Here is an 8,477-nt window from a genome sequence, read left to right as displayed (position 1 = left end):
ATAAAACAGGACCTGGTATTCAACAGCAGTACAGGAGAATTAATTGGAGCTGCAAATCTTAATGAATTCCGATATAAAGTGATTGAATTAGAAAATAACATTAAAAGAAAGGTTAAATTGCAAACTTAAACTTGGCAAATCACATTCTTCATTTCATGGTCAGAGGACTGACGACCAATTTTAAGTATCCGTTCGCTTTTTTTCCTTGTGAAAATGTAAACGCAGAAGAGTTATTTCCTTAATTTGGGAGGGGATCGAGAATTTACAAGCAGGGATATCGAATTCTCGCTGCGGTATGTGATAAAGCTTCCACGAATATGAAATTAATTAAAATTTGTACGGAGATTGATAGAGAAGTAAACAATCACAGAGTGGGGTATAAAACCAAAAATCCTTTCAATAACGGTGAACCCTTGTATTTCGTGTTGGATGTTTGTCACATAAAACATCTAAAAATGGACTAAACAACAGTGGTAAAATGAAGAAACACAAAGATGGTTCAGTTAAACCAATCAGACTTTAAAGCAAATGGAAAACATTTGCTATGGCAGCATATAGTTGATGCTTATGAAATTGATTCAAAGTCCTTGCTAAGGTTAGCGCCCAAGTTGACATACAATCATGTGTATCTTAATGCACACAGTGGTATGAGAGTAAAGCTTTCAACCCAAATCCTGAGCAGTACTATCGCCAACGCTGTCGAGCAATTGGTTGGGAGATAAAGCGGAAGAGGCTGTCAAGTTTTTAAGACTTTTTGACGCTTTTTTTGACATCTTGAATATTTCTAACACCTACGCATTCTTCACAAAGAAGAAACTTGAATTAGAACCATTGAAGAACTTTACCGACTAGCGTTTTAAGGTATTAAAGTACAAAAACTAACAAGATGTATAATTCCAGAAATTTTAAGAACTATAAATTATTTCTAGTGGCTAGAGGATGATTTCCTCGGTTACTTAGACGAATGGGAATCTGAAGTAAGCAAATTGGAAGTTGAAGAAGATTTCGACAACAACAAAATGCTACTTAGTAGGGAAACTCTTGAAGGCATAAGAATAACAGGTAAAATAATTTAGAATAATCCCAAACTGTTTAATAATTCTAACTCTCTTTAATTCTTTTAGTTTATTCAACTATAGAGATTGTAAAATGTTTGTTAGAAAAAGAAGCACCCTAAGTATTAACAGCGAATTTAAATCAGGATTTGGTTGAAAACTATTTTGGACGTCAGAGAGGATCTTGTGGTTCTAGGGAAAATCCCACTGTCACTCAATATGGGCAAGGGGCTAAAAGACTTAAACTCATGAAATCCTTAATACCTAAAGTTAAAAATGGAAATTGCACGCCAACCCAGAAAAAACGGTGTAACCGAAAAACAATTGCTTGTAAGGAACTCCAAGAAGAGCCACAAAATGTTGCACAAACCCATCATAAATAAGGAAATTTATTGAGAAATAAATAAATACATCTATCAATCAATCAAGTTTGCTTCACTCTTAGTGAAAGGCTTATTTAAATTTCTGTGCGTTGGACCTTTAAGCTCTTTCCGTATACCGCTGCTAGTTAAACTGTCCTTTTTTGCATTCTGGTATACATTTTTTATGCTTCTCGTTAATCCCTTCAAGTGACAGTTAATAAGAATACTAAAACATTTTTCCCTGGCCGATTTCAAATTTTCCTTCTCATCCCCCATAGTTTTTCCCAATTTTCCATTATAAATATATCTTCCTCTAAAATATCAATGATCTTAGCATTTCTATTTTCATTGTCTCTTAAAGGTGCATCAGACTGCACAAAAGGAACTATCTTATCACATATGCTAGTTTTGACAAATATAACAACCCTCCTCTATCTTGAGTTGCAGTCCACTAGTGAAATGCTTCGGTTGCATCACTCTTCTTAACTAAGCAGTTTCTTGAAAATTTTGGGCTTCCGTAGAGGCTGTGTACCAGCGAATTTTTCTTTTTCCAAATATTTAGAAAATAAAGTTCATTGAAAAGACGTTGAGCAAAAATTGAAGTCAATACATACTGATCCTTTGGTCCAAGCATCCTAAATGGCTCCATATGTAAAAAAGACCTTTTTAACTCCTCGGCAAATTCTCCGTTTGTAAAAAGCCCGTCTTTTACTATAAAATTTTCTTTATCTAAAAGCCCCGGTTTGTCATCCATAAAAACTGTTACAAAGTCCTTCTTGTGAAAGCTCTGTAATTTTACTTTTCTTGATTTCTTCTAAAGCGTCCTAACACGAGAGATATTATTTTTAATTGGGGGCTAACATTATAACATGACACTAAAAACTTACAACAATTGGCTTCGGCCTCCCAACAAAAGTCACGTTTTGTAAATCTGAAGAACTACAAAGAATCGCCCCTAGATTTTCTTTTAAGTACTTTTCATCAAGTTTAATGCCTGAAAAAATAAAAAATATTATATTAGCACGCGCTTTATACAAGTTTGTCAATAGATAGTTGGGTACTGGCAAGCTGGCTCCCAAGTTTTGTAAATATTTACTTACCTTTTTCAATCTTTTTTCGTTGGGCCTTTGTGGGTTTCTTTGAATTGTATTTTTTGATATAATTATGATCTACCGAAATATCCTTAATTACGCTTTTATTCTTGATTTTATAAAAGAGAAATCGCGTCTACATCTCCACTGGTAAGAAAAATGCACGTGTCATGGTCTCCTTGTCAGACCAAGGGCCAAAATAGAACATTTTCCAACCGGTTTTAACAAATGTTTTTTGTTATTATTTTTCTGGGGCGAGATGGCGCGAAGCAGTGTATCCAATGAATGACGACATATTTTTTACCAGGATATTCCCCCGTTTTCGAGCCCCCCATAGCCATTACGGACAGGGAGAGGGAAAGGCTTTACAAAACAACTCCGTACCCAGGGACAGGCTCCAACGATCCCCGTTGGCTTCCAGCAGCCCCTTTTATCGGAATTGTATAATATAATTGTAAATTTTAACCTTTAAGCAATAAATGATTTATACCACGGACTCGTCTTCGTTCTCTTGTAGCAAGCCCGAGTGGCCTTACCGACATCCTCTACCACGGCCGATACCACGGCCTCGGGATGGCATGATATCCCCACGTTCTTGGGGTGGCACGATACCACGGCCTCGAGGCCTTCCAATACCACGGCCTCGAGGCCTTCCAGATCGCATTCCATGTGGAATGATCGGCCCAGGGCCTTTGGACCTTCCAGATCGTCGACCGATCGCCGCCCCACGGCCTCGGGCGGGTCGCACTATGGCCCTATTATTACCTCGGCGGCCTCTTGCGCGATTAGCTTCATCCCCTTTAAGGAGTTGAACTCTTACCGTGCAATTTTCGGAAATTTAAAGTAGGCGATCCATATTGTTAACTAGTCGATGGACTTGACTTATGGATCTTCGGCGACGCAGTTTGATTTTTTTTCGGCGCATGAGCAGCCGGTGTGTTCGTCCAACAGCCATTTACTGGCTTTCAATTTAAAGGACGATTTTCGACAAACTGTCGTCAGCAATTTGCGAATGGTTTTTTCCGCATGCGAATGAGATTTTAGTTCCTAATCGGGATAATTTACATTTAATAAATTATTATAAGATAGGCAAGTTATAAGGCACATTATAATTCAATTATCCGTTTTTAACAACTGCTCTTTGTTAAGATTATGGCCAAATGAATATTAATATAAAAGAAGTGTGATTTAATCCGTGTACACACCGTTAAGCGACTGATTTGCTCCTCGCATAAACATTTAAAGATAATTATTAAATCTTACTTCTTGGGCAGCTTGATTACCGAACCCAAATTCCATTACCTTAGCGTTACCCTCAACGCACATTTCACCAATTATGCTTAGAAGACGTTTTTCAATCTCAGTTAATTCTACGGGGCTTTTCTTCCCACCACCGGTCCCACAGGCTGAATTCTTAATTGCAGCTGCCTTCCCTTTGGTGTCCGATTTCCAATCAGCCCATGACTGAAGCAATAAACAATAGTCAAATGACTGTACTTAACACAAAACCACGTCAAAGGTGTACCAACCTTCTTCCATTTTTTCACGTCTTTCACTGCACCAAGTGCATCCGTATTTAACATCTCTGCCAATTGAGCCCACGATCTATCTCGCGCGAATTTTGTGTATTCCGCAGATAACCTCGCAGAAACTAATTCAGGGTGAGCCTCAAAATGGTCTAGTATCACTAGACGTTGTTTTTCCGATACTTTTATCGCAAGTGGAGCCATTCTCAGCTTTAAATGTAGAAGAAAGTATACCATGAATTTATAAGATATAATCAAAATTCATGAAAATTTTATTTTCATACAGCATTATGACATTTATAATTTCGACTTCTTTGTCATCCTATTTGAATTAGTTAAGAAACCACTTTATTAATTACAAATGCAGACTATGTGGATAAACTAAGAATTGGATAGTTAACTACTATTTAATGTAATGTCATTTAGTAATTATAACCAAAAAGCCTATTATATGTGAAAGTGGAAAATGTCATCACATGAGATTATTTAACTTAGGTTTACCGTAAAAATAGCAACTTCTTCACCATTAACTCGGTAAAGCAATAATAGTATTAACACAACATAACATATAAACACAATTTAAACATATTTTCATAGTTAACAATAAAATATTCAATTGTTACTTATAATGTTTGTTGATTTAATGGCCTAAGATGGGCGTCTTGAGGACGTTGGTTGCGATTCACTTGTCCTATATTTCTTGGCAAATTTTGCCGACCACCTCTAGGTCGGCCAACAGGCCGCCGTATTTGCGGCTGTGCGGCGGGTTGTTCCCTAAAATTCTCCTGGTCCATTTCTTCTGGTTCTAGAGGCGGATCTTGGTCCTCTTCAACCTGGTCTTGTGGACGGTTGATATTATCATGGGGGGGGGGGGCTCGAACAACTGGGCGTCGCCCTTCATAATGTCTTTCTCCGCGGCCCATTTCAGGTCCTTCGTAATATACGTTCATAGTAATATTACAATTATCCGAGATAGATATCAGTCTATCCATGTTGTTGACTAGATTGTTGTTAACGGTAATAGTTAGTATAGGGCGCTGTAGGTTAGCTGTGGCATAGGGGCTAGCCACCACCCCTCTATGCATTGTAAAGGGGCCCACCTGTAAATAAGTCGCGAGTTGACTTAGTGTGGACATTCCTTCCTAGACCAAGCTTAGATTATTATTATTATTATTAGATTTTGAAATAAAGACATTTATTATTTTGGTATTAACCTTTGTTTTACTTAAGGGTAAGACTATGAGAAATTTCATCCTGTATTGCTTACAGACTGGAGGATTCATACCATTTACATTAGGAGGCCTGGTTTTAGACTCATTCAGTGAGTCAGGCCTCCTTGCGTAACACCTTAAGCCTGGCCTCCCGTGTAAATGGTATGAATCGTCCTAGTCTGTAAACTATGTATAAACTGAGGCTGCACTATCCCTTTAAATTTTAGGCGGTGGAAAAATGGAAAGATTAGGGTGCCATAGCCGAGGGTAGAGAATGGAATTGGCTAGACCGAGCATGGATAACTCATAAGTTCATAAGATATGTTCACCAAAAGTTTGTATCTGGAGCTTGTCATGAAGTGGCCAAATCTGGACAATAACAGTAAACACTGATTTCAATAGAGATTGAACTTACATGGTAGCAGCAACAGTAAAATGCACAGAATTCTTTTACACAACAAACTAGCTAAGCCTAATCCTTCCGTAAAGAATGCGCGTGCTGAAATAAAATATCAGTTGTCAGCACGCGCAAAGATATAGAGCTATTTCAGAGGGGGTAATGGCTACGTTAAAAAATGCTATTTGCTCATTGTAACAGATACATAAAAATATCTGAGAACTGAACCCTTGGCCATTCTGATGCTTCACTGGTATAATTATCAAGTTTCTCCTCGTAAGGATCGTTGACTAATAAAGTTTTTAGAAAACTGACCTCCGATACCGGGAATTGAACCCGGGCCTTCTGGGTGAAAGCCGGATATCCTATCCACAAGACCATATCAGATCCGTTCAGTTTTACACAATTAAGCTCCTAGTATCGTTGATTAATAAAATTTATAGAAAACTGACCTCCGATACCCGGAATTGAACACGGGCCTTCTGGGTGAGAGCCAGATATCCTATCCACTAGACATTATCGGATCCAGTCAGTTTTTCACAATTGAGCTCCTAGTATCGTTGATTAACAAATAATTTAGAAAATTGACCTCCGATACCGGGAAATGAACACGGATCTACTGGGTGAAAGCCAGTTATTCTAGCCACTAGACCATATCGGATCTGCTTGGGTTTTCACAATTAGGCTCCTAGTATCGTTGATTAATAAAATTTATAGAAAACTGGCCTCCGATACCGGGAACTGAACCCGGGCCTTCTGGGTGAGAGCCAGATTTCCTATCCAATAGACCATATCGGATCTGCTTGGGTTTTCACAATTGAGCTCCTAGTGTCGTTTCTTAATAAAGTTTTTATAAAACTGACCTCCGATACCGGGAATTGAACCCGGGCCTTCTGGGTGAAAGCAAGATATTCTATCCACTAGACCATATCGGATCTGTTTGGTTTATCACACTTGATCTCCTAGTATCGTTTCATAATAAAGTTTTTTTAGAAAACTGACATCCGCTACCGGGAATTGAACCCGGGCTTTCTGAGCGAAAGCCAGATATCCTAGCCACTAAACCACATCGGATCTGCTTGGATTTCACAATTGAGCTTCTTGTATCGTTTCAAAATAAAGTTTTTTAGAAATCTGACCTCCGATACCGGGAATTGAACCCGGGTCTACCGGGTGAAAGCCAGATATCCTAGCCACTAGACCATATCGTATCCATTTGGCCTTTCACAATTGTGCTCCTAGTATCGTTGATCAATAAAATTTATAGAAAACTAACCTCTGATACCAGGCAATAAACCCGGACCTTCTGGGTGAAAGCAAGATATTCTAGCCACTAGACCATATCGGATCTGTTTGGTTTATCACTAGTGAGCTCCTAGTATCGTTGACTAATAAAATCTATAGAAAACTGACCTCCGATACCGGGAATTGAACCCGGGCCTTCTGGGTGAGAGCCACATATTCTAGCCACTAAACCGTATCGGATCTGTTTGTTTTATCACAATTGAGCTCCTAGTATCGTTGATTAATAAAATTTATAGAAAACTGACCTCCGATACCGGGAATTGAACCCGGGTCTACTGGGTGAAAGCAAGTAATCCGAGCCACTAGACCATATCGGATATGTTTGGTTTAGCACAATTGAGCTCCTTGTATCGTTGATTAATAAAATTTACAGAAAACTGACCTCCGATACCGGGAATTGAAACCGGCCTTCTGGGTGAAAGCCAGATATCCTAGCTTCTAGACCATATCGGATCTGCTTGGGTTTTCACAATTGAGTTTCTGGTATCGTTTCATAATAAAGTTTTTTAGAAAACTGACCTCCGATACCGGGAATTGAACCCGGGTCTACTGGGTGAAAGCCAGATATCCTAGCCACTAGACCATATCGTAACTAACCGGCTTTTCACAATTGTGCTCCTTGTATCGTTGATCAATAAAATTTAAAGAAAACTAACCTCTGATACCAGGCAAAAAACACGGACCTTCTGGGTGAAAACAAGATATCCTAGCCATTAGACCCTATCGGATCCGTTCAGTTTTTCACAATTGAGCTCCTAGTATTGTTTCTTAATAAAGTTTATGGAAAACTGACGTCCGATACCGGGAATTGAACCCGGGCCTTCTGGGTGAGAGCCATATATTCTAGCCACTAGACCATATCGGATCTGCTTGAATTTTCACAATTGAGCTTCTTGTATCCTTTCATAATTAAGTTTTTTAGAAAACTGACCTCTGATACCAGGCAATGAACCCGGACCTTCTGTGTGAGAGCAAGATATCCTAGCCACTAGACCATATCGTATCTGTTTGAATTATCACAATTGAGCTCGTGGTATCGTTCATTAATAAAATTTATAGAAAACTGACCTCCGATACCGGGAATTGAACCCGGGCCTTCTGGGTGAAAGCCTGATATCCTAGCCACTAGACCATATCGGATCTATTTGGTTTATCACAATTGAGCTCGTAGTATCGTTGATTAATAAAATTTACAGAAAACTGACCTCCGATAACGGGAATTGAACCCGGGCCTTCTGGGTGAGAGTCAGACATCCTAGCCACTAGACCATATCGGATACGTTTGGTTTATCCAGGGAGCCCACTCTTAAATTTAAATTCCATATAGGAAAAATAGGAATTTTTTTCCGGAATTATAGGATTTTATAGGAGAAAAAATGTGTTTTTATAGGAAAATATAGGACTAAAAATGCTCATATATAATACAAATCGCAAAAAATAACAAATTGGATTTTACTTTGAAAACTCAGAAGAACTTAATTAAAATATAATATAATATTTAAAAAAATTCTAAGCGAGCTCCACAATTTC

General features: G+C 38.5%; 2 non-coding genes across 2 annotated transcripts; both read right to left on the bottom strand.

Annotated features, from left to right (window-relative positions):
- Nucleotides 1-8,015: 8,015 nt before the first annotated feature.
- Nucleotides 8,016-8,087, bottom strand: TRNAE-UUC (transfer RNA glutamic acid (anticodon UUC)). The gene has a single exon. It is a non-coding gene; the product is annotated as a tRNA-Glu (tRNA).
- A 65-nt stretch (nucleotides 8,088-8,152) lies between these two features.
- Nucleotides 8,153-8,224, bottom strand: TRNAE-CUC (transfer RNA glutamic acid (anticodon CUC)). The gene has a single exon. It is a non-coding gene; the product is annotated as a tRNA-Glu (tRNA).
- Nucleotides 8,225-8,477: the final 253 nt, after the last annotated feature.

This window comes from Phalangium opilio, unplaced genomic scaffold, assembly GCF_054372755.1.
Source record: "Phalangium opilio isolate 3A_F unplaced genomic scaffold, DU_Popi_V2 ptg000043l_1, whole genome shotgun sequence".
NCBI lineage: Eukaryota > Metazoa > Arthropoda > Arachnida > Opiliones > Phalangiidae > Phalangium > Phalangium opilio.
Note: the sequence above shows the minus strand (reverse complement) of the source record. Positions and strands in the feature narration are given on the sequence as shown.